Genomic DNA, 27850 nt, shown 5'->3' on the forward strand with positions numbered 1-27850 from the left:
CAGGGGATCTCTGACTGTAAAGCGAGTTCTGGACCAACCAGGGTTACAAATTGAGGTCCTGTCTTAAACAAGTGTGTGTGTGTGTGTGTGTGTGTGTGTGTGTGTGTGTGTGTGTGTGTGTGTTAGGGGAAGAGCCAAGCCATAGACCCGAGCCCCTTGATTTGCTGGCACATGTGTTCGTCAACCACTCCACATCTGTGTGGCTCCAGCTGATACTCAGAAGTTTCTGTAAGCTTCTGTGGAAGCATCTCGTTCCCCTATGCTACTCATGTACTCTGGAGCATTTTAGGGGGTGGTAAAGAGACGATAGTGCCAACAAGAGGAAACATGTCATGTACTGTGCGGGATATGCGGTAATATGACCCAGATTTATCTTCACTGAGGCCCAGCTGCCAGGAGGGCATACAACTGCCAGCCCTTTCTTATCAACCCCCTCCAGAAACTGTCTTACTGTAGAAAGCCACTTCCCCCAAGGCCAGGATATTTCCTGGTCATCCTTGCACAGCTAATGTCATGACTTGACTCTGGGTTGGTAGACCTTTTCCTAGTCTGAACAAGAGGGGGGAAAGGATTTATTGGTTGATTGATTGATTGATTGATTTGGCAGAGTTTTGTCTCACCCACTGTATAGACCAGGTTAAACTCTGTCTGTGTTAACCTCAAATTTACTATCCTCCTGCCTCAACCCCCCTCCAAGTTTTGGAATGTTATAAGACATTATTTCTGGGAGATAAGAACAAATGAACTCACCTCAGGTCATGGCAGATCAAAGTAAGGACACGATAAAAACCCAGTGTGGAGTACCAATACGAGTATCAAGGAGGGGTTGCTTACAGAAGCACGAACGACCCAAAGACAGTTTCATCACCAAAGCCCTCCATGTCACAGTTAACAGCTCACAAACTGGGGACCTGGAGCACACTGCAGGACTTCTAGGCAGCTCAGCAGTGCAGACAATATCGTTTCCAGCCACATCAGCTTGTCTGAGAGTGTCTCTCAGTAGTCCTTACTACATATAATCTTGGTTATGGAAGAGGACTCTAGTGAATCTAGTCAGTTTCAGGGACTTCCTGAAGTTTTTATTATTTATTTCCTAAGTTCTATGGAGCTTCTAATTACAACTTCCCGAGTTTCCTTTAGGATGGCATGTTTCTTTTTGCTTTAGAATGGCAGTTCTCAACCTGTTGTTTGTGACCCCTTTGGGGATCAAATGATGCGTTCACAGGGGTTACCTAACACTACCAGAAAACATAGGTATTTGCATTACAATACATAACAGTAACAAAACTACAGTTACTAAGAAGCAATGAAAATAATTTTATGGTTGGGAGTCACCACAACAGGAGGAACTACATTAAAGGGCCTCTGCATCAGGAAGGTTGAGAAGTAATGCTTGAGAACATCCTGAGTCTTATCCAACTTCCCTCCAAGAATTAACTTGGAGGAAATCACAAACTAAGTTGGGAAAAAGTGGGATAATAAACATAGACCACGATGCCTGGTTTTGTGCACTTATGAAGAGCTCTTTTCTCTACCGACCTCCCCACCAGCTGTCAATCATCCTCAGTCATCACCATGCTTCCTTTCTCAGCATTCCACGGTATTATAGGACAGTTACACATACTACAATGGACTAAAGGCATAGGCAAATCCCCACAAATTCACATATTGAAAGCTTACTAACCCTTGGTCACCCTGTATGATACTACAAGGTAGGATCTTTGATATATAATTAGAACGTGTTGAGTTTGGAGTAGATCCCTTGTAGGACAGTGTCCTTGTCTTCAGTAGAGGCACTGAGAGCTTGATGATCCTTCCTACCATATTAGAAAACAAGAAGGCAGCCATCTGGGTATTAAGAAGCTAGCCCTCATAAGACACAGGATCTGCTGACACCATGATCTTGGCCTTTTCAGTCTCCAGAACTGTTATTTCTAAGTGGTTTAATTTATGGCATCATGTTAGAGTGGCAGAATGAACTAAGAGAGAAATTGGTAATGAGGATTTGGGTGATGCTTGAGCAAGTGCAGTCATGTATCATTAAATGAAAGGAATGTATTCTGAGCAATGGGCCAGTCCATGATTTCATAGTTGTATGAACATCACAAAGTATGCTTACACAAACTAAGATGGCTATGACATCATTGGCCAGCATAATCCAATGGGACCTGACCATTAAATGGAGCCCATCATGCTGCTAATAGACTGTCACTCAGGGCATATCTGTCATTGAAATTGCAAAAGCAGCTTCAGGACTAGGGCATGAGTAGAGGCTGTGTGGATGAGTGTGGGTCTGTAGGATAGACAAAGTCTGAACTGAACCAGTGGACTGTTATGGGTGATTTGGGTAAAGGATGGGGTGTAGGAGGTCCTTCTGTCTGTGTGTTGTTTTTGTTGATTAATGAATAAAGAAGCCACCTTGGCCTGTTGATAGGGTAGAATTTGGGTAGTTCCTGAAGATGGAACTGAATTCTGGGAGGAAGAAGGCAGGGTCAGAGCCGCCATGGAGCTGCAACCAGAGTAAGACATGCTGAATCTTTGCCGGTAAGCCACTGCCACGTGACGATATACAGATTAATAGAAATGGGTTAAACTAAGATATAAGAGTTAGCTAATTAGAAGGTAGAGCTAATGGGCCAAGCAGTGATTTAATGAATACAGTTTCTGTGTGATTATTTTGGGGCTAAGTAATTTTGGGAACAAATGAGCAGCCTTCCTGTTACAAGGATAAGAAAGGAAATATGAGAGACCTAGATGAAGCTTCAGTGTGCTTGGAGAATCTCTAGTTACAACTGAAGAGTGTTGGTGAGAGCTATCTATGGTAATGTCTATGCCTGGGAGTTCTGCCATAGTATCTCTTCTCTTGCTGTGACCAAGTATCTAACAAGAAGCAGTGCAAGGGAGAAAGAGCTGTGCACAGTACATGAGCAATGAAGGTCTAGCTACATCCACTCCACCTAGACTGCAAAGGTCACCCAGAATAGACAAAGGAGCATGCTAGACAAGGAGTCTGGCCTCTTTGAGGATAGAGGAGGTCCAACAGAGAACAGCTATAGGGGCTGGACCATCACCAAGAGTCCTCGGTGTAGCAATGCTAAGCAGAGCCATGGCAGTGGGAGTTAGCAACATAATCTTACTTAGACCGGCAGAACCATTAACTTTGATGTCAGCCTAGGAGACAAGCAGGTGCACAAGATGTTCAGCTACAGAATGGCAGAGGTGGGTTCATAACTCCCTAGAGGGTCTAAATGACATAGCATCAAGTCAAAACAGATTATTCTCAACTCAAGGATTCGTGTTGCTGTTCATGATGGGTTTCAGAGCTTACTTGGCATAGGGTTATATTAGTTCCTTTTCTATTACTGCGATAAAACATCATGACCAGAGCAACTTATGGAAGGAAGGGTTTATTTGAGCTCACATGTCCAGAGGGATGAGATCATCATAATCATCATCGTCATCATCGTCATCATCATCATAGTCATTGTCATCATCAAGAAGAGACAGGCATGGTGGCCAAAGCAGAAAGCCAAGAGATCACATCTTAAATTGCAGCATGAAGCAAACATAGTGAATAGAAATGTGTGTGACCTAGAGGAGTCTCCCCCAGTGACACCATCCCCCCAAAAAAGGCCCCAAGCAGCACCACCCACTGGGGACTAAGCATTGAAATGCTAAAGACTATAGGGGACATTCCTCATGCAAGCCATCACACGGAAACTCATTTGCTCTTTCTTGCGTTTCAGTTTTGCAGTAGAGCTGTCTGTCCCGTGCCTGTCCCATCACTGTATTCTGAAAACATACCATGTTGGTTTCACAAGTTCCGAAAAGCAGTTTGCCTCTGGATGAATCACTCTCTCTCAGACTGAGACACATCTCATATAGAGAGATGATATTTAGATAAGACTTTGGACTCAGATGTTAAAGTCATTGCTAGAATAAACAAAGTCTTTAGGGGCTGTGGAGACATAATGATTGTTTTTTGAAAGCAAGAAGGAATTAGATTCCAGAAAACCAGGAGTGAAATGGTATGGACAAAAAGTGTGCGTTCCCAATTATGGTGAAATTTAACCCTCTGTGTAATAGTTTAACAAGGTAAAGCAGTTGATGCCTTGAAATTTCATTCTCAACCAGATGCTATAATGAGGCAGAACTTTTGAAAGGCTCTCAGTAAACATATGAAGGTGAACACTGTCTTAGTTGGGGTTTCTATTGCTGTGAAGAAACACCATGACCACAACAACTCTTATTTTAAAAAAAACATTTAATTGGAGCTGACTTATAGCTCAACAGTTTAGTCCATTATCATTACAGCAGGAAGCATGATGGCACGTAGGCAGACATGGTGCCAGAGAAGGAGTTGAGAGTCCTACATCCTGATCCACAGGCAACAGGGGGAGACTGTGTACCACACGGGCATAACTTGAGCATATATGACCTCAGAGCCTAAATCCACAGTGACACACTTTCTCCAACAAGCTCACACCTTTTCATAGTGCAATTCCCTATGGGTTGAACATTCCAACACATGAGCCTATGAGACCATTTTTATTCAAACTATCACAAACACCAAAAAGCATCTTCATCTCCCCCAATTTGTGAGGGTTAGTAAGAAGCCATTCTACTAGGAGGCGTGGAGTGGATCCTTACCAGACACCACACCAGTCAGTAAGAAGTGGCAAGGATAGAAAATGACAGTGCTTCCTGCTCCAAAGACTTAACGATATGAGCAGCAGGGGACATCATCTCTGGCAGCAAAGGAAAGAGGCATCCAGGATGGCATTATCCAGAATAAACTATCAAAAGAAATCAAAGCTGGGTGGCCATGAGGCCTCAGGGTGCTTTACTAATTTAAAAAAAAATACAGCACACTTTTCAACAAGAAGCATATAGAATAAAGATGAAGACATGACCTGAGGCAAGTGTACTGTACCCCTAGATGGTTCCCTGAGCTCTTTCCCAGAGCGAATTGCTGACCTCTGCAGAAGAGGAAACACCCAAATGTGTTGAAGATTACTGGGCTCAGGGTCTGAATCTATAATGACGTTCAGAGAGAATCCAAGTGGTCTCCGAGCTGTCTGCTATTGTAGGACATAAAGAAATTGTGTTGGTCAGTTTCTCAACATAACTAACACCGGACATAAGCAACTCAAGAGACAAAGGACTTTTTTGGCACACAGCATCAGAGGTTTTAGCACATTATGTAGGGACCTAGGAAGCACAGATGGAGAGTCACCATTATTTGGTGTGGTTCCCCAGCCTGTGGGATGGCGCCATCCACATTCAGAGTGCATCGCCCCATCCTGATCATTTCAGGAAAGGGCCTTGCAAAAATATTCAAAAATGTACTATATTAATCTCTTAAGTGTCTCTCGTCGAATCAAGTTGACCATCAGGATGAATCATTACCAAATCCATTCAACCAGTGGAATTCTAGCCAATGTCTGCCTCATGGTAACTCCATTGGATTCATGGATATCGTGGTGGTGACTTTTCATTCTTTTTGTGGGTGTCAGTGTAGTTGTATTGGGAAATAGAGACCCCTGACTGAATATCCCCAACAACAATCAATATAGATAAAAGCCAAAGTCCTGTTTCCTAGCGACATAACTGAAGCTGGTCTTCCTTTTGAAGACCTAGAAAGTTCCACCGTGGCAGTTTGCATCCTATCTTCATTTAATTCACTAGTCACTGGAAAGAGCAGAGCAAACTTGGGGCAGAGCAGTGGGCTCCTCACACTCGGCCAGGCAGTCACCCCAATTGCAGTTCTCCTATTAAATGATCTCTTCCCCAGAGCAGAGAAATATGTCTTCAAGAATATAGTATGCCGCCTCTGATTTAGTGGCTACATTTTTATCCTAACCAGAAAGCTTTTCTGCTTCTGATGAGAAACCATTCCGGGATGAAGAGCTGTAGACGCTGACAGGTTTCCCCAAGAGCAGTGTCAACATTCTTTCCCTCTGCTGTAACACAATCAAAGTGATCCAGATCACCCGAGCATCTCACAGAACACCCCACTGATCCCCCGTATCAGTAACACCAGCTTAACAAGGCTCAAGGAACAAGAAGAGGCAAGCCAGAGGCCACTGTGGGGTACATGGCTGTGTCTCTCCAAATTGCACCTGGTGGAAACCTAAGCCCTATGAGACAGTGTAGGAGCTGGTGTACAGAGGGCATGAGGTTTAGATGAAATCATGGGGGTAGGGTTCCCATGACAGCATCAGTACCTTATCAAGCAAGAGGCTACAAGGCCTCTGCATATCTTGTATGCTCTCTCACTCTCTTCTGCTCGCTCTCTTGACCACATGAAGAGACACAAAGAACACATCCATCTGCAAGCATTGCCAGGGACCAAACCAGTCATGACCTTGATCTTGGATTGGCAGTCTCTATAATTATGAGAGATGCTTCTAGGCTGTCTGAGCACTCAGTCTATGGTACATTCATTATAACACCCCAAACTGCCCAGGACAGAGGATTTGCTAAAGCACAAGCATTCCTGAAGTTAAACAGCCTTTCAAGGATTCAAGGATTTGTAGAATGCATAGCATATTTAAGAATTCCATATTAAATAGACAGGACATTCATCACAGTAAAAGATAAAGGGTTGCCTCCCATTGTGAAGAGAATGGAACACAACCTGGCTCTAGACTGTTTAGACTCTACATCTGGAAACATTCCTCTTTACCAATACACCAGGAAGTATGAAGCAAACATAGTGAATAGAAATGTGTGTGACCTAGGGGAGTCTCCCCCAGTGACACCTTCCTCCCAAAAAAGGCCACATGTCCCAAATGTCCCCAAGCAGCACCACCCACTGGGGACTAAGCATTGAAATGCTAAAGACTATAGGGGACATTCCTCATGCAAGCCATCACACGGAAACTCATTTGCTCTTTCTTGCGTTTCAGTTTTGCAGTAGAGCTGCAGGAAGTATGACACCAGGAAGTATGACAATCTGCTCACTTCAAACAGGGCCCAAAAGAGAAAAGTCACTGATGCTGCCCCAGTCTGTAGTGCCAGTGGCTCCGTTGCCTGGGACTATACTGTGGAAGTCATCGAGTCAGCAGAGGAGGGAATGGGCTGTGTGGAGGAAGAATTATAGTGTGGGTCTTTGGGACTAGGGATCAAGACCATTCTATCAGCAGCAGAGAAGGTGTCTTTAGGAAAACCCCGCCCTTCCACCCTTCTCCAGGGTCTAGCCTAGTAAGTGCAGTCCTCACTCTTCATCAAGGAAACTTCTCTTTGCAACAAAGACCTTTACAGAAGAACACAGCCATTCAAAGTGCAGAGCTGTGTATCCCTTTCCCAATCTACAAAACAACTCCTGGATCTGAGGCTAAGGCTCGGAGAACGCTGGGGAAGAAACGGTGGAAAGAGAGTAAGAGCCAGGGACACAGGTAATTTATTTTGAGATTTTGTATCCTAGTAATGTCAGAAGGTATACACATGAAGTCTTATCAGTATGATTGCCTAAACATGAGCTGAACAAAGACGGTAAGGGTAGACATGCCAAAGGGCTCAGGGGAAAGACCAAAGGCCTCAACCCTACACAAAGAACTACAGGCAACTAGGGAACATTGAGAGCGGGAGAAATAGTCTTCCCTAGGGAAGGGCACACCAACTGATTATCTGGTACCAAATGATCACCCCTGAAAACACACATGCAGGCAACATTATACAGACCAATCAGGTTATATTTAGGAATGTGTGTGTGTGTGTGTGTGTGTGTGTACATAAACGCCTATAACAGTAATTAAAGAAGGCCGTGAATTTGAAAGAGAGTAAGGAGGGATATATGGAAGGGTTTGGAGGAAGGAAATGAATATGAGAAATGATGCAATCACATTATAATCTCAAAAAAATTAAAGTAGAAAAAGAAACAAAAACACCTTGGTTTGAACAGAAAGCCCTGATAAAAAATGGAACAAGTCCTTGTTTGAGCTATATCCTACCACAGCAACGGGTGGTCAACAGACTCTGGAGGAGGAGAACAAGCAGTTAGTCTGCAATCAAATGCAGCAAGGACGGCAGGAACAAGAAGCTGCATGTGCAAGTCAAGCTGACCTTCGTGTCATTCTCCACTCACGGGCCAGCCACCTTCCCTTCACCCACTCTACAGCTGTGCGGACCCCTGGTGACCAGGGCCATTGATTCTTAGACAGGTAAACTCATATGAAAACTAAAGATGACCATGGCCGGTAGCTGCCTTACTGCCCCACACTTTGAAATGGCTATAAAAGAGGAGACAGAAAGAACCTTGAGAGGGTTAGTCTGAGCACCTAACTATACCATTTGTATGGGCGCTGAAGTAGACAGAGGCTATGGAGCATCTTCTGGCTAGCTTTACACCAACTTACTGCAACTTAGAGTCCTTTTAATAGAAGACAGAATTTTAGTTGAGAAATGCCTCCAACCAATTAGCTTTAGGCAAGTCCATGGTGAATTTTCTTGGTTGATGGTTGATGTGGGAGTGCCCATCCTACTAGAGCAGTACCCACCCCCTGGGCTGGTGGGCCAGGAGTTATAAGAAAGTCATGGGAAGCAAGCACTCTTTCATGTAAGCAACATTCCATCATGGCCTCTGCATCAGCTCCTGTCTCCGGGTTCCTGCCCTGTTTGAGTTCCTGCCCTGACTTTTCCAATGATAGACTGCAATATGAAAATATAAGCTGAAATAACCCCAAATTGCTTTTGTGGTGTTTTATCACAGCAACATGCCCTTAATACCAACACTTGGGAGGCAGAGGCAGAGGCAGGCAAATCTCTGTGAGTTCGAGACCAGCCTGATCTACAGGGTGAGTTTCAGGACAGCCAAGGCTACATAAAGAAATTCTGTCTTGAAAAAACAAAGAAAAGACAAAGATATCCTCACTAGAAAAAGCATATACAATGGAAAAAAACTCTTAGGCAGTGAGAAATGAACTAGATGGACAAGGACATTTAACAAGAGAAATGCATTAATCAAGTAGAGAGGTATATTTATTAAAACTTTATTTCTCTATATAAGTGTTTGTCTACATATATGTGTGTGCACTACATGTGTGACCCAGAAGCCAGTTACAGATGGTTACTACAAGAACAGCGTGAGATCTTATCTCTCATCCACCTCTCCCGCCATGACGGGATTTTTTTAAATTTTCCGCCGATTATGTTTTGATAGCTTGAGATCTTGCTGACCCAGTACAGACCTCTCCCACGGTTAGCCAAACTTCAGAGTCTGCAACTGCTCCCCTGGATACATCTCTTTCAGAGTAAAATCAATCAACCTATGCAAAGTCCAAACTCCTCCTTTATTGAACTTTGACCATTCTCTTGCCCTTTGGGGACACTATTCCCCTGCCCTAATCAACTTAGAGCTAGGAACCAGATGACCAGGGTCAGTCCTGATACCTTGGACTCTGCCAAAACTACTCAGTCTAGCCAACCCCGAGCCTAATTAGCCTGCTTGTGCTGAGTCATCCGTTTCTTCCCATGGGAATCACCAAGTCTCTCATCCATGCCTTCCCTCATTCCTTCCACGTCCTGGAGACCCCACCCCTTCCCTTTGTGCCCCCGTTTCAGGGAACTGTAACGAACTGCTTACTCAGTGGAGGCCTTCCTCTGACCTGTTGGCCTCATCATAATTAAGTTATCATAAAAGCTTTATTTAACTATTACAAGCCCATAGATAAAGAGGACGAGAGTGGAGGTGCATGGATTTGCATGCGCAGTGAGTGAGTGGAAGGCTCTTTGTATCATCTAATGCTTCCTTGGCCGTGGAAACAGTCAAGTGGACACCCCAGCACCACAGACATGTAAGCAGCAGAACTGGCAGGAGGGTTGGGGAGCCATGCCTGGGCTGCTGTTTACCAGCTGACAAGCACTCCATGCGACTACCAGCAACAGACAGCAGCACTGCAACCAGATATGGCATCAGCCCTTGGGGAAAGCAATCAGCCCCACGGGGAGAAATTGATGACACAGATCACCTTTCACAATGGAAGGTCTAGGGATTCCCGTGTCAGGAATGAACTGAAGTAAATCTCAACTCACTTTTATTTTCAACAATTTCTTTACTAGCAATACCCTGCCTGCAAAGGATGGGCTCCAAGTAAGAAAGGGCTCCTGAGAGCTGGGAGAAGACCTCATAGAGAAAACGGAGCAGTGGGCTAAGAGTCATGGAGTGCTCCAGTTATTTCTTGCTCCATCATCTAGAGGCTTCCAGCTGAATGGAAGGAAGAAAAGCCGACAGGGGCACCCTAAAGACAATATGCTATGAAACGAAGAACCATCTGTAGTATCAAAGACGGCAACACAAGCTTGTGCCTCCTACATGGTTCTAGACCTACGAATGAGAGGGTCCTGCCCACCAAAGGAACATTTAGGAGGACTGGTGCTTCCCACACAGTACAACTCCAGGATCTGGACTTGCCAAGGACTTGATTTCCAAAGAAGATTCTTGCTTGGCTAGAATCTCCAGTGGCAGTGTTTCTCAGTTGTTAGAGCCTTGCTAGTGTTTACGATGCCCTGGTTTAATCCCCAGGACTGCACAAGAAGAGAGAAGGGGACTCTGTTGCTAAATGAATCATCTTCTCTCAGGCCAGAAGAAGGCTCCATGACCATTTCTCACTGTGAAGGGTGATTCCTTTGCTAGTTCTAGGACCTGCCCGAGACCAGCCCCCAAGCATAATGCTTATATGGGATAGCGCCACACTGTGCAATCGAGAGACCAGCCGCTGCTGTTGATGCCCCCTTCCCACAGTAACCACTACTGGCACGGGGGGGGGGGCAAAGGTGACTACCCAGTACCTCCTGTGCAAAATTCATCCCATGATCCCTTCCTGCCACCCTCAGTTGTCCCCCGCAACAACACTAACGACTGAATCTCCTGCTTCCCACCAGCTCTTGGCAGGTTCTCCACAAAGGGCTTACCATATCATCGTGTTTAAAACTCTCAAGTGCATTCAGGTTTCATTAATATAACACTGTATAATGATTCTTGGGGCAGATCCATCTTGGTCAATTATCCAACCCTTCATTCACTTTGGGCATCCTTCTTGCATTCAGCCAGTATTCAGCAAGGGTTAGGTCCCGTCCCTATGGAGCAACTGATCCTATATTGAAGGCAGATCTGTGAAGAGTGAAGGTTATTTTAAAAAAATCTAGAATAAAAATTACACATTGTGGTGGACAAAGCAATAAATAAATAATAGTTAAAGGTCACCAGCCTTCTTTAGGGAGAAGAGCGTCTCTGGCCTGGTCATCAGATGCTTCCCATTGCTGTTCTCTTTCCATTCCTGTTGCTGTTCTACAGGATGGTCCCATTTTGAAGTCGCTGTGGCACACCTTACTACTTGCTCTTTCCTGCATCCCTGTAGCCTTATTAAATGAATTCTCCTCCTTACCCTTCCCTCCAGCCCAACCCCCACCTGCCCTGACCAGGTGACAGCCTCCTCCAGATCTCAGTACCTTCCAGGACACCTGACATCCTCCCCATAGCGAGGGGCCTGTGTGTGGAAGAACATCGCACTCTCTTTGCCCCTGCTCAGGCTGTTCCTCCTGCGTGCAGCACCTGCTACTCCTTCCAGCTTATCTCGTTCCATAACTACTGCCCTCTAAGTCCTGGCTTCCACACCGCTGTGATGGCAAGGAAGAAAATGAAGTTAGGATTAGCCTGCTTCATCCTCTCATTCTCTTCAATGGGTCTTGCTCTTTCTGGCTCTGCGTCTTAGGAGGCTTTTTATTCTTTCTGGGCATAGCGTCTCTGGTCATAGAAGGAGAGGAGAGAAGGAGAGGGGAAGGGACCGGAGGGGAGAGAATGCGGAGAGTCGGGAGGAGATAAAAAGAATATATGTTTTAAAATTTTAAAATAAAAGCAGGTGAGATGAAACTGCTTTGCCTGACTCTATTGCACAGACTCCCAGTCGCCTTTCCTTTTCCTCTCAGCCCCAGTCCTACTTCAGCCCGCATTGTCCCCTCCCAGGATGCTCCTTTGGGGTTCTTCCCAGCCTCCCTCTCTGCTCTGCTGGCCATGTACCCTGGCGCCTTTGAGTTGTACGCCCAGCCTCCTTGTTTCAGGCTCACACAGCACCCGCCCTCCGTGTAACCCACAGATCACTTTCCCCGGGAGACTGAAGCCTCCACAGAGCTTCCGACGCCTCCCGCCCCCGCCCCCTGGTTCTGACACGAAGCAGTCGCCTCTCCATCACCCTGGCCTCTGCTGAATTCCTGGCAGCGACCATCTGTCTCGTCAATCTCATTATTGCAGGATCCATCAAACTCTCTTCCTCGCCAAAAATGATAGCTAAGGACGTTGGACTAAATTGTCAGCCCCACCCAGCTTTTCCCAAAAGGCCTCCGCTGCCCATTAATTTATTCCTTTCTTCTCTCATTTAAAAAAGAGGTAGGCAGTGCTGGTTACATGTCAGACACTGTACCTGACGCGGGAGTGGCCTTGACCAAGGTTCCAACTGCCTGGGCACAGGAGTTCATTACTAGAATTACCAAGTAAGTCATCAGGAGTGACCTAGCATATAATATAGAGAAAGAAGAAAGTGCTGGAAATTAAATGGCTGCCACTATGAACAAAAGTGATGCTTGTAATCCAGGCTGACTTCAGCCTCTCTCTGTAGCCCAGGTTGGCCTTGAGCTCTCAATTATCCTGCCTCAGCCTCCTATAAATGCTGAAATCACAGATTTGTCACTAAACCCAACAGTCTCTTTATCAATAAACATCTCTCCAGGGACTGGGCATATGGCTCAGCTCAAAAAGTGTTTGCTGTTTAAGCAAGAGGACCTGAGTTCATATCCCCAGAATCCTTGTAAAAGCCAGAAGGAGGCAGACAGAGGACAAAAGCTAACCAGACTAGGCAAACCGCAAGAGATGCTATCTCAGTACATAAGTTGTACAGTACTTAAGAAAGATGCTCCCAATGTCAACCTCAGGCCTCCACATAGACACACGAGTGACTACACATATGCAACAACAAACATTCATACACACAACAGACACACGTATCTTTTTTCTAAGCAAGCCACTGGATCTACGGATGTAACTCAGTGGTAGCATTGCCCAGCCTGCACAAGGCCTGGGCCTGGGGCTGTAGCTCAGGGGTAGGCACTTGCCCAACCTGCCAAGCCAGAGGCTGCCGGGTATTCTCCGGCTGAACAGGAGGCAGACTGCCAACTATGGAGACAGCTTGTCACTGGTGCTCGGCATCTCGGGATGATTTAGTTGGTTGATGCAAGCAATGCTATTTCTTTTGAGGGAGAGAAGTGGGGTGTACTCAAGAGGGGACCTCTATTCCGTACACCCCAACTCACATTCCTCTGGAGACACACTCTGATCATGTGATTTTTCCGGACAAAATCCAGAGAAAACTTTCAGTCTCCTAGCAAGCCCCACAAGCACCTGAGAAAATGAAGCTGCCAGGCAGGGTTTTCTCCCATCTAAGCCCCAGGCTCCTGCACCCCCGCCTCCAGGGCCCAGAATACACCCTCTCCTGACACGCAATAAAGAGCAAGAGCACAGGCAATTTCCTTTCAAATTAAGAAATACAAATATTTCTGTCATGAAGAAAAGCCAAAATAGCGAGTCAAAAAGTCTTCGGTGAAGTCCCTCTTATCAATTTACAATATAAAAATATCTCATGCGTATAAACGTGAATGTGGGTTAGCGGTGAGCTCACAAGAGTTCCTGGGTGCTTCTCCGCACCCAGGCTAACCTAGTGAGTATTTACATGTGGAATGCACACAGGATTAAGCCAGGGCCAAAGACTGAAAGAAAACACGCGGGGGATGGTTGCTTTAATAAGTCCTGTTTCGTGGAAAGGAAATAAAACCTGAGTATTAATGAGATATAATTATATATTTAAAATCTTTTCCCTTGTGCAGTATATAGGATTAATGCCAGTAAACTCACAAACTGCAACATTCTACTCCATTACATCTGCAATGATTAGAGATAGTTTGAACATCTGGCCTGCTCTCCGTGAGAGAGAACAGCATTCTGCACTTTAATGGACGTCTGGAGGCTACACATATCTGATTTTATTTCTTTCTGTTAACTCTTTCGAGAGAGACAAAGACTTTGTCACCGGGCTGCCTCTCTTTCTTCCCTCCGAGCAGCAGCCTACGCCGCACCCGGGTTCCCTAGCAGTCTGCCACAAGCTCTGAGTCTGAGTCCTACACAGAAGCCTCAGTATGTGTCCAAAGTTATTTTTACATACCACAATGGAGCAACATTAATATTCAGATTTTTCAAAACCTTCTCCTGATGAAAAGGAGGGCAATTTCCTCATAAAAACAAAACCAAAAAAAAAAAAAATGAAGCCACATTGCTGGGTTCTCTCTTCAGTGTTTCAAACATGTTCTGCCCACAAAGTCCAGTGCCTTTCACAGCTGTGTGCACAGGAAATTGCCTGTCTAAACCAGGGGTGCCAACATTTTCACTTTTTTTCTAAATGCCTCTTAAGTAAGCATAGGTCAAAATGTCTTTGACTGGCATGGGTTTTCATTGCAAAAAATTAGATGGTTTCTCGGCTAGCTGTGTTTGGCCTCAAGCTAAACAACGAAGGTTTTAGCCCTACTGGCTAAGGGAGAGTAAAGATCCTTTGTTGAAGCAGGCCACGAGAGACAACACCAGTTTGTGTTTTCTTTAGCTGCCGTGTTCGCCGATGCCAGCATCTAAGGAACCCCTGAACTTGGACTCTGTACCGGGATAAAGGATGATTGACATGCAGGTTCTGCAAGTCAGGCGCTGTCACACAGAGGCTCTGGCTTTGGAGACAGAGCGCTCTAGGGGTCCGCTTTGGTCTGAGAACATGCATGGAAAGGTGCCAGTAGTAAGTGGATTTGGGGTGAAAAAAATCATTTTCATGCCTCAAATTTAATGGCTGGTGCTGAATGTTGCAATAAAGGCCGTAGTTACTGCTCATAACTACAGGTGTAATAAGGGGAGATGCTGGGCCTTCAGACCCTTCCAGCAATAACTCATGTGGGAATTAAGAGGCCTTAATGAGTCCGATGTGTCACTTGGGACCTCAGAAATATAGTTCTTAGAAAAGACGAAAGCAGAAAGGACTTGCTGGGTTTGAAATTATAGGACCATTATGAGGCAGAATGAATATTGGCTTTTCTCTCCCCAGGTTTCTGACCCACTTGCCATGCATGTTGTCATTATAGCAAAAGTTAAACTCTTTGAGGGCAGCGCATTAACTACGTTTGTGTAGCTGTGACCAAAACCCTGGACACGATCAATGGAAAGCAGGAATGTATAAATTCGGCTGATGGTTTCACGGGGTTCAGCCCACAGACCTTGACACCCATCGATTCTGGACCTGTGGTGGGGCAGAGCATCATGGTGGGGGAGACGTACGCCAGGCGAGTTCTCCATTCCATTGCAGAGAAATAGCAGAGAGGGAGGCTGGGGTGGAGGACCCTTCATAACTTCTAGGAATATGGCCTTCTCGCCCGCATCCTCCACTTCCTCCAGCAAGGCGCATCTCCCAACTCTCCCACAGCCTTTTAAGACAGTGCCACCAGCTGGGGACCCAAGCATTCAAAACACGAGACTGGGAAGATGGCTCCGAGGGTAAAATGCTTGCTGTACGCGAATAAGGAACTGGATTCAATGATTAGCATACACGGAAAGTAAGGTGTGGTGGTCAGGGTCTGAAACCTAGCACCGAGGCGAGGGTCAGGGGATGGGAGACAGAAGGCCTCTATGGTTTCACTGAACAGATGGCTAGAATCTTTTAAGTAGCTTTCTGCCTGAATTGGTAAATTCTGGGTTCAATAAGAGACCCTATCTAAATAATAATAAGATTGAGCGCAGTTGAGGAAGACACCCATCATGGCTGCTTTTGTCAACTTACTACAAATTAGACACTTGGAAAGAGGAACCCTAGTTGAAGGATTACCTCCATCAGACTGACCTATGTCCACGCCCATGGGGCCTTTCTTAATTGCTAATGGTTGTAGCAGGGTCCGGTCCACCGCAGGCGGTGCCGTTCCTAGGCAGCTGGACCTGCATTGTATAAGAAATGTAGAAGAACAAGCCAAAGGGCACAATCGAGCAAACAACATTCCTCCACGATTTCTACTGCAAGATCTTTACTTGGTTTCCTGTCCTGCTTCCCTCGATGATGGACGGAAACCTGGACATGTTAGTCAAATAAACCCTTTCCTTCCCAAGATGACTTTGATCACCATTTTATCACAGCAATAGAGAAGCGAACTAAGACAATACCCAAAATAAACTTCTGGCAAGCATTTACATGAGACCAGAGATTACACCCACCCACACAGGTAAACACACGCACATACTTATGCACACTCCAGTCTTAGAGACTTTTCTTACACAACCACAGGCAAATTCTAGCTGAGTTAATGTCACCAGATCAGTGATTTTCAAGGAAGGCCAAATACAGTCCCTGACTGGATGCTCAGTTAGCATCCAAAGGCATTGCTGGTTCACTGCTACTACAACCCATGGGCACAGGATGAGGATGCTGGTAACTATCTTGTCACACATGGGACAGTCTCCATGGCAGAATCATCAGGCACAAAGTTTCCATTGACATGATTGAGAAACCCTGTGTTACCCATCACACCAAAGAATTTTTCTACGCTTCCAGGTCATGTTCTTTCCGAGACAGAATCCATCTGAGACTCGCTGGAGGCAATAGCTGTTTCATCTCTTGTACTCTTTGACTGGGGTGGACCAAGCACACCCTTCTGGGCCTTAGAATCTAAGGGATCAAATTCCCAGTACAGCATCCTTTCCTAATTTGCTTTCATTATGTAATACATAGAAGTTTGGTCACAAGTCAGACACTCTCTGGTTTGTTCTGTCGATATACGTAGATGTGCTGAGCAAGGATACGGTGAGCTGACACCATGGGGCATCATTTCAGAACCTTTTAAGACAATTACTTTTCAAGTGTAACAGGCCCCCCCTCAGGTTGCTGATAGTTTCCACACTAGTCATCAATGGCCCCAGGTTCTTCAGGAGCCGCAGGACCAGCAGGACACCCACTTGTCCGTACTTCCCGGCCATTAGCATTGGTACTGAGAATACTCAGAGTTAATGAAAGGTTTTGTTTAAAACAATTCTAGAATTTTGATTCCCCCCATTCAAGTCAAACTTGTGTAAGTACCCCATAGCCATAAGACCCAGGCCTTTCCCCCACCACTCTGACTTAAAATGACCCAAAGCCTAAGTTAGAATCCACCTCAAGCCATCTTCTAGCCCTGGGTGAATGCTTTTGCTAGATCTCAGGACTTCGGACTCCAACTTCTTGGCCAGCGGAACTTTAAGGCCTTCTAGAGTCTTTATTTCTGCCTGGCTTCCACTGTGAGTCAGCTCGCTTTCTGGCCATGTAGGGAAGCTGTCGCCACTGGAGCACACTCACTCTCAGGCTTTGCTGAGGCAGCCAGGATGTCAGGGTTGATGGTGCAGGCAAGTGGTGAGGACAGCGTCTCATGGCACAGCATCTAAAATGGAAAGGAGAGCTTATGGAGTCCCCAAATGTTCAGGGCAAAGGCAATCATGGCCTCTCTCAGATGAATTCCACTCCTTTCCGGAAACTTCCTTCCTGGGGATCTTAACCTCCTTTCATGACCTCTCTCAATACAGCTGCCTTTCAGAGTCTCCCTAATCTCCAGGGGCTGGTCTCCAGAGTGGAAGAGCACTCTGCAAGCCCAGACCTCCCAGGTGCAAAGATGCTAACACCCACAGGTAAAGTCTGTTTGGGTGGTATCCTGGCTAGTTTTCTATCAACTTGACACAAGCCAGAGTCATCAGAGTAGAGGGAGCCTCAACTGAGAAAATGTCTCCATAAGATCTGACTATAGGCAAGACTGCCTTCCAGGCATTTTCTTAGTTAGTGATGGATATGGCAGGGCCCAATCCATTGTGGGTGGTTCGGGCTTTTGTCAGAAAGCAGCTGGACAAGCCAGTAAGCAGCACCCCTCCATGGCCTCAGCATCAGCTCCTGCCTTGAGGTTCCTGCCCTGTGTGAGTTCCTGCCCTCACGGCTTTTGATGCTGAACCTGTTATATGGAACTGTGAGTGGAATGAGCCCCTTCCTCCAGAGTTGTTTTTGATCATGGTGTTTTAGCATCGTAACTCTAAGTAAGACAGATGGTATCTGCCTGAGGCCACAGCTTAGGGACTCCCCTTAGCCTCATCAGTGCCATTGCCACCACTGTTTTGTCCATGGGACACCAGCCCCAAGGCCATAGGCTGGCCCTGCCCCGTGCAGAAGCACCTTTACCCTACCTCTGCCTGACACACCGTTTCAGGGTCATTCTGGATTGTGAACCAGAAATGGTGATTCCGGACATGTAGCTGAGGGCAGTCCCTGGCATCCATAGATCCAAGAGGCTCTCTCGCCAGCTCACAAAAATATTCAGCTGCAATTAATTTCTTCTCTCCTTTCTTTCTAAAGCCAAACAGTGGGACTGGGGGTGTAGGCAACAGAAGTGATTATTTAGTTTGTAAGACTCTAGGTTCAGTCCCAAGTACTGCCCAAATAAGTCAACACATCGCAGGGAAACAAAATATCCAGAGAACACCTGGTCTCTGTGCTCAGACTTAAACTGCAGGCCAAACCCGGATGCATTCAGTTCAGGTGATGTGATGCTGACCAGGGAACCAACTGTCCCCAGAGAGGAAGGAGCAAAAGTACAGACTGTAAGTGGCAGCAACATTCCCCGGGTACCAAGTGCCGCAGGGGAGAGGCAGGATCAGTAGGAAGAGGGGAAACACAGTCTGTTGAAGAGCCAGAAAGACATGCCCCTGCTGTTGGTCCCACAGAGCCCGGGAAAGCGGAATATGAAGGAGGAAGCCAGGGGAAGTGAATCGGCTTAATCGGTTAATCAGGCCTGTCACACCTTGACTTGGAGATTTACCCGGGTGATAAAACTCTTTCTTCGGTCCCAGCTTTGTTTCCAATTAAACGATGGGATTTTCTCTTCTCTTCAGTTGTTAGACATTGATCTGGAGCTGTGAAGAACTGAGGCTTCCAAGGGGCCGAAGGAGGTGCAAATGGTAAATTGCCCCCAAAAAGAGAGAGCAAGGGGAGAATGCCTGGGTGGGGGTGGAGGGTGGCGTCTAGGATGGTGGTGTAGACAAAGCCGGGACAGAGAGGAAGGCCTGCTTTGGCCTCAGCTGTGGGGACATGCCCTGGCGCCTCCTAGTTGCACCTTAATGCTTGTGGGTGCACAATGATTTCCAAGTGGCCCCCTGTGCAGCGGGAGCACAAGCCTTCCTCTGTGCTGATCTTGCGGCCAGATTTCTACCGAAAACATTGCTTTATTGGTTTCTATTTTATGCCCATACCACTTCCAAGGGGATTTGAGGCAGCTTCTCATAAAAACTGGCCCATGTATTTATACAATCTGGTTAGAATACAGGTACGTTTTAAAGCTCAGAACGCAGATAAGGAGCGAAAAGGTTGCGGATCAGGAGCCAACCCTCCTTCTCCACCTCTTGGGATCTGGTGTGAGTCCCTTTTGCAGACCATGTTTGCAGGGGGTCCCCTTCATCAGTGAGCTGAACGGGGTGCGCTGACTTTGTGTTATAGATGAGCAACCTAAGAAGGTAGTGACGGTCTGAAGATGTAGTTAGAAACAAAACCGGGATGAGCACCGGGCCTCAGATTCTCCGTGTGGACAGAGAAGTAATGGGCTTTGTCCTTCAGATCTCGTTTGAGTCATTCAGCATGGATGATGTCTCGACGAGCCTGTCTAAGGAAAGCACCCACTGGCTTCTTCCAAAAAAGGACCTTTGGGGGATCTTAATCTAGTTTCTAATAGTGCCCCTTTCTGCATCTTAGAACTGGAGCAGGAGAAGGTGGGGGCCCACCTGGCTCTTCTGCACTGAGCAGCGCTGGCCCTTTAAGAACAGATTTCTTCCTTCTGATGGGTACTGCATGTCCATGGCTTGGATGTAGCTTGCTCCTCTATATTACCCATTCGTCCTCTCTGGATGCCCCTGGAATGGTCACTAGCAGCTCCACATATGGCTTGTCACAATCTGTTAGAGAATAGTGGGGGCTCCCATGTGAGAATTGGGGAGAAATACGTGGCATGCTGCCTTTGGCCTAGCCCTAGACTGACCAAGCACGCACCGTGCGAGTCACCACGAAACTGCCTTCCGGGCCCAATTCAGCTCTCAGTTCACACAAGAAGCTGAGAGGACACTGTCTGCTGACTGAGAACAAACACCTGGCCTCAGACACATGTCTGGACCATTGGGAATTATCCAAAGAGACTTTGGCCAACGAGGATGGTGTCCAGGAGAGCAGGGAATCAAGCGCAGACAAGAAACAGGGCATGTTTGGGGGGGTGGGGTGTGTGGATCTGGTGCCCACTTATCCTCAGAAGGATCCCAGAAGAAACAGAAATGAACATTTGTGCTTTTTTTTTTTTTACTTGTGCTTGAAATTATCATTTTTTTTTTCTTTCTAGAGAAACAGCTCCCACACCTTAAGGGAGGGAGCCAGACACGGCGAGAGCATTATCTAATGCAAATCCATTCTAAGAAGGTTGTGGGGGCCATCTGGTGTCCAATGTAGACAGGACCTGCTGCCGAGAGGTGAACGGAGAGGACAAGGGACAGGCCGAGGGTGAGTGATGAGGGGCCAGGGGCTGGTTCCTTTTCACTCACGTCAGAAAACAGCCCATCATCCGAGGATAAAAAGGAGAGGGGGAGGGATCACCTTATGTTGTGGGAAGCAGATCAAAGCAGAAAAGATAATGTCTCCAAAAGAGAAGCGGGGCGCAAAGCTGTGCCGAGGATGAACAAAGCCCTGGGAGAGGAAGGAACTCAGGCCCCTGGATCCAAGGCAGTCTTATCAACCGGCTGGGTGGGCACATTCAAAGCCGTGGCAAGCCCCTCCACCACTGTTCAGACTTTAGCCACACATAGACGCTAGACAGGAACGCTTCCTGCATGTTCCCCCCTCTGGGCTCTCTGCTTCCTGAAAAGATAAAGTCCCCATCCGAGGCTCTCTATGTCGAGCTGAAATAATTCATCAAATATTTGGAATGTGTAATTAAATATCTAATGCCAATTAGCAAATTACTAATGAAATAATCAGGGGTTTTTATGGTTTATAGTTCAGCTCAGATTTCAATTCTAAGTGGCTATTGATTCTAAATAGAGTCTAGTCTGCTTTACAAACCATTGGGTAGGTGTGGGGGGTGTGAACCGTGAGTGGGGGTGAGAAGGGAGTGTGACAGTTTCAGGGTCCTGGCAATGAACAGGGGCGTGGGCTGCATGTCAGAATGTCAGACGTCATAGGCAGGGGGTATGTGGCCAAGGCCATCGAGTGTCCACTGAGCACCATAGTCAATAGTGACATCAGAGGGCGGCTAGGCAAGGCCAGTGACTGAGGCATGCACTTGACATTACGGGGAGAAATTACTATACAATTACAGACCAGTGAAACAATACCTCGGCATGCTTCTCGGAGACCCTCTTCTTCTTAGCCACAAAGCTAAGTTTGAGTGGGCCACAGAGTGAGACAGTCTGAGGCTGCCTTTTTCCTTTGGGCCGGAAGGTGACATTAACATTCTTAAAACGTCCATATAGAACAGCACAAAGAAAATCGCACTTAATTTGTGAGTTTGGATCTGATTTTAGGGGGTGGGGTAGGGCTATCTGGTAACCTATAGGATATAGGATTCATGGTTGCATAAGGAGTGTGGGGTGCCTGGTTTTGTATGGAATCTGGGAGCCTGTCATTACATTTGGGGTGCCGGGACACATGGTGATGTAAGAGGTATATGAAGCCTGGCTACCTATGTTTATATAATTGGCATACAGTGTTTCTCATAGAATCCAGGAAGTTCTGGGTTACTTCTGGGTGACAAGAAACAAAAAAAAAAATGGCTTCATCAAGGTTGCTGAAGATGGACAAGTTACTACACTCACTATTCTTCTTCCCCTTAAACTGCCCCTCTCTTTTTCTTTCTTTCTCTCTTTTTTATTTTTTGATTTTTTTTTTTTGAGACATGGTTTATCTGTGTATTCCTGGCTATCCTGGAACTCTCTCTGTAGAACAGGATGACCTTACTCAGAGATATGCCTGCTTCTGCCTCCTTGGTGCTGGAAAGGCCTGAGCCGCCACCACCCAGCACCCTTCTCTTCTTATATGGAAGATATACTGAGTATCACAGATTTGATTTAAATGTTGGAGCAGCGCCCTCCGTGATATCCTATTGCTGGTGGTGTCAGAAAAAGTGAAACTCTTTGCATCAATCTTATCATTGTATAGTTAATAGATTTATCTCTGCAGTGAATTATAAGCAGGGCGATTCTGGGTTCTCAGGACAACGTCACACGCTAGTTCCTGCGGCTATCACAAACTCACTTTAGATTGCATAGTACCATCTCCGTTTCACAGAGAGTTGAAGCCCAGAGAATTTCAGGAAGCTTCCTAAGCTCTGGGTCCTTGGAGTCCCAGCATGAGCAATGCCAGCCCTTGTGGCCCATTGATCGCGCTAAACAAACAAAACAGCAGCCTAAGCCCTAAATCCTTGCACATCTCCGTTTATTGAAAGAAAGAATTTGATGGACAGTCATACCCTACGCCACCTCTGAAACAGAAATCACAGAGCGTGTGGTCTGGGTAAAGTCAGACCTGGACCCACAGGCTATCCAAGCAAGTCCTCCATGGCCAACCATGAAGAAAGGAGTGGTGGAGGGGTCTACCAGCCACAGTGTGGTGTAAAGATGGGACAGAAATGACCCTTGCAGGGTGTTCGGAGGGGGCCTCGTGAAGCCTGGGCCAGGCCAGCAGTAGGAGGATCGGAGTGCTGACCCCAGCCTTGCGCAGCATCCGGCAGTAAGAGGGGAGCCGCACTGGGCACAGCTCGAGAGTGATTTAAACACTCCTCCAGCTCAAAGGGGAATCTTGGATTTCATTAATTAATACATCAATAGAAGCCAATGGAGAAAAACATGTCTTGTTATCTGGCTTCTCAGATGCTAGACATGGGCTCATTAGCCGTAAGCATATCAGCCCGATAACGCTATTTATTCCATAGGGAATAATGATCTACTTCGGAGGAAGACTGCAGTGAGCCGAAAGGCCGAGTCCATCCGTTATCACTGCTCCCGGCACACACATATGGAATCGCAAGCAAACACATGGTGAGTGCGCACGGGGTTGCCAAGCCAGGTCCGTGACCCCTCGATGTGCCACACCCATGCATTGCTCCCCAAGGCACAGCCCCACATGTCACTCTATGTCAGAGATGAGAGAAATTAACCCCTGGTCAAGGTCGTGCCTATTCAGACGGGGGTCAGAGAGACAAAAGAAATCATTCCCGAGGCTTAGAGACACACTTGGTGGGAGAAACAGAAAAGCTGCATGCGGAAGCAAAAGAAGGGCTGGTCATTCAGTGACCATTGTGTGAAAAAGAAACAGCCACTTAACGTCCAGGCGCTGTGATTTCTGTTTTCAATTATGCGATCTGTTTAGTGCCGCCATCTTTGGAAGAGGCCCTTAGAATTACGATGCGGTCCTAAACCAATCAGGCTTGAAAGGAGTACACGAAAATAGCCAGCATTTTGCTGACAATTGTTGCTGGTGGCCGGTGCAAGTGCATGGCTGCAATCCCCACACTCAGTAAGATGAGGCAGGGGGGTTGCAAGTTCAAGGTCAGCCTGGGCTACATAGGGAGGTGCTATCTCAGAAGAAAAGTTCATAAGCATAGCATATTCTGTTAGTCTCACACAAGGCTGGTTTGAGACTCCAAGGGTCTATTAAAGGGAGCCTTGGAGTAAATGATGTTTCCATCAGTGGGAAAGGGGTTTTAGACACTGGTGGCCAGTGGGCAGTCAGCACCCCATGGTCCATAGTTGTTACGCAGGGCAAACCATGTCTAGGAATGGGTTTATTTGATCCTCCTGCTCTTCTGAACTCCCAACTCAACCAAATTCACAGAAACACAGGAGCCAGTGGCCTACTTTGGGGTCCTTAGTCAGCTTCATAGTAAGAATTCTGATTCCACTCCTGTGGGTATTCTGAGAATGCACAGGAGAGAATCAAGAGCCTTGTCCCAGACCCCGCCAGGCCAAGGAGACAGGTGTGTCCTAAGGCTGTCATCATTTGCTGAGTCAGTTCTGGGAATGTCCAGAGAGGAGACCACTAGCGCGTACTGGAGCCAATGGGAACTTCCGGAAAAAAAGATTAAAGGCTTCCAGGAACAGCAGAGTGTGAAAGCAGGGACATGACCTTGAGATGTTGACTGGACAGCAGGCCATATTAAAATCAGCCATGAGGGGCAGGAGATTGGAGGCACACCGCTGAAGAGTTCCGTTGTCCTGCCTTGGGCATTGAGACCCATTCCTTAGGCAGGCAGAGGGACACCCTCCAGGATCACAAACTTAGCTACTGCAGACTGGAGCCTTGTTTACTAAAGGGAGAGAGAAGACAGTGGGGTGAGGGCATGTGTTTCCATCGTGACTGTGGGCCTTTGCAGAAACTCTAGCAAGGAGGTTGGCCAGTCTTCTGCCTGAAGCAGGTATTTCCTCGGTGTCATCGAAAGTGCTATATCCTGTCCAGAGATGACTCCCCAGAGGCATGAATGCCACGGTCTAGCTCAGGATGACAAGCAAAGGAAAGGGCCACGGTGTTTAATGGCAGAAGCTCAACAGACACACACTGCCCACAGCAGGCTCTTCGTGCTCCTGACAATAAAGGGAACAGAAACGAAGGGCTTTGGGATGCAGCAGTGGCCACAATGGGTGAAGAACTAACTCCAAGGGTCATTAAAAATATTATTTTTCCAAATTAATAAAATGCAAGCATCCACACTCAAGACCAACAGCTTGTAAAATTGGATTTCTGAAAGATGGAGGGGAAGGGAGAACAGCCCGGGGAAGAAGTTTCTCAGAAGAGGTGTTGGCAAGAAGGGGCCTCCCAAGGAGACACAAATATTTGTCCCACACTCTGACACGAATGTGTCCACACTACCTGAGGTGACAATTCCTAAATCCCACCAGCTAGAGGACCGTATGTGATAGCAGAGACAAGGGTTTTCCCGTCTTCTCCCCTTAGGCCCCTGTACTGGAGTAGGGAGGAGTGATCCTAACTAGGGAGCCAGGTAAAAACACAGTCAAGTCACTAGGGTCATTCTAGATCTCTGAGATGGGGTTCAAGACCCTGAAATGTTTCTCTATCCCTTTCCTGAGACTGAGCCCCTCCAGTGAATGAGCACACGTCTAGCATCAAGAAGGCTCTTCATAGATCTTTGAAAACTGAGCTAAAGATGGAACAGATGATGTCAACATCCTTGCCTCTGTACCCAACCTGATGTCCCTAGGAAGTAGAAGGGAAGAAAGTTAGTCTTTCATTGCCATAGCAATATACCAGAAAAACTAAACTATTAGAGAAGAAAGATGAAGTTGGATCACAGTTTCAGAGGTGTTGGTCAATCCATCAGGGTGGAGAAGGGATGGCAGAGCAAAGCAGCTCACACTGTGGCGGCCAGGAAACAGACACATGCTCTCTTGACTAGCTTTCTCCTCCTTTTATGTCCTCTTGTCTCCTCAGTGCCACCATCATTCTACATCATCCTCATTTAGTTAGTCCTTTCTATAAGCATCCTAACAGAAGTGAGCTTAACTAAACTCCTAGTGTTTCTCAGTCACATCAAGTAGACAAGAGGCGCTCTGAGCCATGGGCCATCTGGTGGCCAGCCTTTCTTCCTGTGACGTGATGAATGCCCCCCTCTGCAAAAGCAAGCAAACAATAGCAGCAACAACAACAACAAAACTAGAGACTCTTTGGGCAATGCTTTCAGAAGGTTTCATAGATGGACACTTGACTCCATTGTTTCTCGGGTGTGGTGAAGCAGGGCATCACGGTAAAGCAAACACTCTTATTTCGTGGCAACCTGGAAACAGACGGAAAAGGACCAAGGACAGCGGGTGTCTTTCCACTATGCAATCTATACCTTCCAACCAGACCCCCTCATATTATAAGGCTATCAAAATATTAATCCATTGATGAGGTCAAACCTTCAGTATCTATTATCTTCACTCAAAGCCCATTGGCTGGCCCCCAGGCCTTTCATATGTGGGTGTTTAATGTGGAAGACTCAGGGATGGAGTCATCTGTTGATAGATGTATAATTTGCTGGGCTATCTGGAAGCTTGGGGAGATGGCTTGTTTGGAGGGAATAGGTCTTCGGGATCATGTCCTTCTTGTCCTTGGTTTCCTTCTCTTGCTTTCTAGTTGCCATCACTGAACAGTGTTGCTCGGCCATGGTGTCTGGCCATGAGAGCAAAGACCTTTCCTGTTTGCAGTTGATTTTATTGGGTATTCTGTCTCAGCTGCAGAAAGCGGCCTCAGTGCCCTGATAAAAAAGGACGCTTCCTAGAACCCGAGTTCTTTATTTGGCACATGAAGACAGAGGAAACACCAACCACCTGAATGAGGAAATGAGCTCTCTCCAGCAGCTGCCTGTGTGAGTACCTTGACTTCGTATTTTCCTGAGAAACACATGCCCATGCTCGGGAACTGCCCAGGCCACTGTACTTTGCCTCCGACTTCAACACACTCTCAGCCCCTCCCACCCAGCCAGGCAGAGCAGCTGTGTTGCGCAATGGAGAATGCTCCCCAGAACACCCGTGGAGGACTCAGCCATCCTGGCCTGGGTCTATTCTTAGCCACGCTCACAGCCAGTTCTGGGGAGAAGTGTTCAGAAGTGTCTGGCATTCTCTGCCCAGTCTTTGGGGGAGCCTTCTGTTTCTGCCTTCAGGTGCTTGGTTCGTTCCTGTCCTCATATCAGAATGGGGGGGGGGGGGGGGGGGGGGGGGAAGGAGCCATCTGGACGAGGTACTGAATCCTCTCTTCAGTTGAGCCCAGCTTCTCTGCATTCTTTCCCATCCATCTCAGTTAGCTGGGCTTTTTATGTTTTTCACAGGTTTGGGCTCAAAACACAGATTCTGATTACCATTGTCTTGCTAGAACCTGGATGGCAGTTTTTCTGTCTGTTACAGCCACCGTCTTCATAAATCAGGGAAATTCATTTAGACTTCAAGCTCAGAGATGTGCGTGGGGCCCAGCGTATGGAGGCATACCGTCCAGTAGGTCAGGAACTCTCTGACTGTTCCTCTGAATACAGAGGTCTTTCATACTGCCCAGGGAGACACAGGACTCGCATGAGAGGTTGCATTTTGGGAGGGAGACATGGCACTCCCTTGTCTGACAATCCTTGGAAATCACTATGGAATGTGTGTAATTTGCCTTCACAGTTCTCTCATCACCCCACCCCCGTGACTGCATTCATGCAAGCATGCATTCAATCAATCAGGCAATATTCATATGTTTATTTTGCTTCTGTCTTAACTTGGGTTTCCTCAATCAGCAGGTGTGGTTTGAAAGAAAATGGCCCCCAAAGGAAATGGCACTATTAGGAAGTGTGGCCTTGTTGGAAAAAGTGTGTCACTGTTCGGGGTGGGCTTTGAGGTCTCCTATGCTCAAGCTACTCCCGGTGTCACAGTCCACTTCCTGTGGCCTGCGTATCAACATGTAGCAGCTACCTCTCCAGCACTATGTCTGCCTGCATACTGCCATGTCCCACCATGATGGTAATGGACTGAACCACTGAACTATAAGCTGTCACCACAAGTAAATGTTTTCCTTTGTAAGAGCTGTCATGAACATGGTGTCTCATCACAGCAATCGAAACCCTAACTAAGACAACAGGCATTGGTGAAACCAGAACAAGGGGGGGTGGGGTCAGACAGCTCATTAAGAAAATGACACACAGCCAGGGGCTGTGAAATGGTGAGACAGTCCTGGGTATTTTCCTGTACAAGTTGCCACTGTGACAGTTAGAGGTC

General features: G+C 46.8%; 1 long non-coding RNA gene across 1 annotated transcript; it reads left to right on the forward strand.

The window, feature by feature from the left end:
* Nucleotides 1-20505: 20505 nt before the first annotated feature.
* Nucleotides 20506-27602, forward strand: LOC126489900 (uncharacterized). The gene is made up of 4 exons (XR_007589040.1): nucleotides 20506-20615; nucleotides 23041-23146; nucleotides 26336-26469; nucleotides 26929-27602. It is a non-coding gene; the product is annotated as an uncharacterized lncRNA (long non-coding RNA).
* The last annotated feature ends 248 nt before the right edge of the window (nucleotides 27603-27850 follow it).

The sequence above is a fragment of the Alexandromys fortis genome, unplaced genomic scaffold, assembly GCF_014885135.2.
Source record: "Alexandromys fortis isolate MF-2015 unplaced genomic scaffold, M_Fortis_MF-2015_v1.1 scaffold_198, whole genome shotgun sequence".
Taxonomy (NCBI): domain Eukaryota; kingdom Metazoa; phylum Chordata; class Mammalia; order Rodentia; family Cricetidae; genus Alexandromys; species Alexandromys fortis.